This window comes from Phyllostomus discolor, chromosome 3 (genome assembly GCF_004126475.2).
Source record: "Phyllostomus discolor isolate MPI-MPIP mPhyDis1 chromosome 3, mPhyDis1.pri.v3, whole genome shotgun sequence".
Lineage (NCBI taxonomy): Eukaryota > Metazoa > Chordata > Mammalia > Chiroptera > Phyllostomidae > Phyllostomus > Phyllostomus discolor.
The window spans coordinates 76,391,208-76,394,487 of NC_040905.2; positions in this window are offsets into that span (position 1 = coordinate 76,391,208).

Consider the following 3,280-nt stretch of genomic DNA (forward strand, 5'->3'; position numbering starts at 1 on the left):
CAGTTCTGAGTCTTGGTTTCCCATTCAGTCAGCCCCACACATGGTCCACTGCTTCACCTCAGGTTCTCCTGTCTGCCGTCTTACTGTTCAGGTTGTTCTGGTTGACTGTTTCTTTAAATCTTTGGTTGTCAGAGTTCCATGCAGTTTGATTTTCTGGCACTTCTGGTGGTTTATTGATTTTAGATCGGTTCCTCCTTTTGTGAGGAAGCAAAGGGTTTCTACCTATGCCTCCATCTTGGCCAGAATCCCTTCATTTTGCTGTTTTTGTTAGCCATGCAGAAGCCTTTTATTTTGATTAAGTCCCATTTGTTTATTCTTTCCTTTATGTCCCTTGCTTTAGGGGACATATTGGTGAAAATATTGCTGCATGGAATGACTGAGATTTTCCTGCCTATGTTTTCCTCTAGGGCTTTTATGGTGTCACAGCTTATATTTAAGTCTTTCGTCCACCTTGAATTTATTTTTGTGTATGGTGTAAGCTGGTGATTGAGTTTCATTTTTTTGCACATAGCTGTGCTGCTCTCCCAATACCATTTGTTGTAGAGGCTGGTTTTACTCCATTTCATGGTTCTGCACCCTTCATCAAATATTAATTGACCATAGAGACTTGGGTTTATTTCTGGGCTCTCTAGTTTGTTCCATTGGTCTGTGTATCTGTTCTTATACCAGTACCAGACTGTTTTGATTACTGTGGCCTCGTAATACAGTTTGATATCAGGTATCGTGATCCCTACTACTTTGTTCTTCTTTCTCAAAATTGCTGCATCTATTCAGCGTCATTTATGGTTCCATATAAATTTTTGAAATGTTTGTTCTATACCTGTGAAATGTGTCATTGGTATTTTAATAGGAATTGCATTGAAACAATAAATTGCTTTGGGTAGTATGGACATTCTGATGATGTTAATTCTCCTAATCCATGAACATGGTACATGCTTCCATTTGTTTGTGTCTTCCTTAATTTCTTTCTTCAGTGTTGTGTGGTTTTCTGAGTACAGGTGTTTTACCTTCTTGGTTAGTATATTCAAAGGTATTTTATTTTTCTTGTTGCTATGTCAAATGGGATTTTTTCCTGATTTCTGTTTCTGGTATTTCATTGTTGGTGTAGAAAAATGTCTTTTATTTCTGAATATTGACTTGTATCTTCCTGCTTTGCCAAATTCACTTATTAGGTTTAGTAGTTTTTTGGTGGAGTCTGTAGGGTTTTCTATGTACACTATCATGTCATTTGTAAACAATGACAGTTTTACTTCCTCCTTTTCACTTGGGATGCCTCTTATTTTTTTTTCTTGTCTGATCATTGTGGCTGGCTTTTCCTTTTTTTAAAAAAAAGATTTTATTTATTTATTTTTAGAGAGGGAAGGGAAGGAGATAGAGAGAGAGAGAGAGAAAAATCAATGTGTGGTTGCTGGGGGTCATGGCCTGCAACCCAGGCATGTGCCTTGACTGGGAATCGAATCTGTGACATTTTGGTTAACAGCCCATGCTCAATCCACTGAGCTACACCAGCCAGGGCAGCTTTTCCAATACTATGTTGAATAGATGCGGTGAACGCAGATATCCTTGTCTTATTCCTGATCTTAGTGTGAAAGCTTTTAGGTTTTGCCCATTCGTAGTTCTTAATCCCTGAACCTTTTTCTGCATTCTCATCCCAAAAAACCATCCCAAATGGTTTTGTTCCTGTTCTTTATATTTGCTTAGTTTGCTTTTAGATTCAGTTGTTGATAGTTGTGAATTTTTTATCATTTTAATGTTCATAGTTTTGATCTTTTTCTTTTTCTTAAATAAGTCCCTTTAACATTTCATATAATAAGGGCTTGGTGGTAAGGAACTCCTTTTGTGTGGGAACCATTTTATCTGCCCTTCCATTTTAAATGATAGCTTTTCTGTGTAGAGTAGTCTTGGTAGTAGGTCCTTTCTTTTAATCACTTTGAATACTTCTTGCCAGTTTCTTCTTGCCTGCAAGGTTTCTTTTGAGAAATTAGCTGATAGTCTTATGGAAACTCACCTGTATATAACTAACTTCTTTTCTCTTACTGCTTTTAAGATTCTCTCTTTGTCTTTAACATTTGGTATTAAGACATTTGGCAAATGTCTTTAACATTTTAATTATGATGTGTCTTGGTGTGTTCCTCTTTGAGACTCTTCTGTGCTTCCTGGACTTGTATGTTTATCTCCTTCATCATATTAGGGAAGTTTTCTTTTATTATTTTTCTCAAATAAGTTTTCAAATTCTTGCTCTTCCTTTTCTCCTTCTAGCATCCCTATGATTTGGATTTTGGTACTTTTGAGATGTCCTAGAGTCTTCTTAAGCTCTCCTTGTTTTTTTGAATTCTTTTTTTTTTTTTTTGCATTTTGTTTTGGTTGAATGTTTATTTCTTCTTTATGTTCCAAATCATTGACTTGAATCCCAGCTTCTTACCCTTCACTGTTGGTTCCCTGTGGATTTTTTAAAATTTCACTTAGTGTAGCCTTCGTTTCTTCTTTTATGCTTTTGCTGTATTCATTGAGATCTCTGAGCATTCTGATCACCAGTGTTTTGAACTCTGCATTTGATAGGTTGGCTATCTCTGCTTTGCTTAGTTATTTTTCTGGGATTCTGTTCTGTTCCTTCATTTGGGCCATATTTCTCTGTCTCCTCAATCTGGCAGTCTCCCTGTTTGTTTCTGTGTATGTAGTAGAGCTGCTTTGACTCCCTGTCTTAGCATATCTGGTAAGTTGTATGGGGTAGAGCCTTAGATATTTGTCAGGGTGGGCCAATATGATTCACTGCTTTGTGGCACTGTGTCAGGGAGGGGTTGGTGAGGGGACAATGCCACTGTTGCCTGACTTCTGGAGGCTTGCCTGGGACTTGCCCCATTTCCAGTCACTTTCCCCACTTCCCTATGCATGCCTTCAGTGGCTACCCTGGTAGTAGTTTCCAGCGTGGGTGGGTTTGTGTATGCATGCAGTCCCTTTAAATGGACTCTCCTGAGAAATTGGCAGTTTCTTCCACCGCCCCCACCCCAACTGGTTTTTACAGCCAGAAGTTATGGGACTTTACTTTTCCTGGTGTTGGAACCCTGGGCTACATAGTCTGTCCAGTGGCTAGGATCACTCGTTCACAAGGTATACCACCCCCCTCCCCATTTTTTATCCACTACACATGAATATGGGACTGCTGATTCCACTGGTTGCTGCTGCTGCTGCTGCTGCCACTGCCTCAGTTCCTGCTCACCACTGCCTTATGCATCCTCTCCACCTTGGCTCCCTGTCTCTGCCCCTCCTACCTATCAGGTTG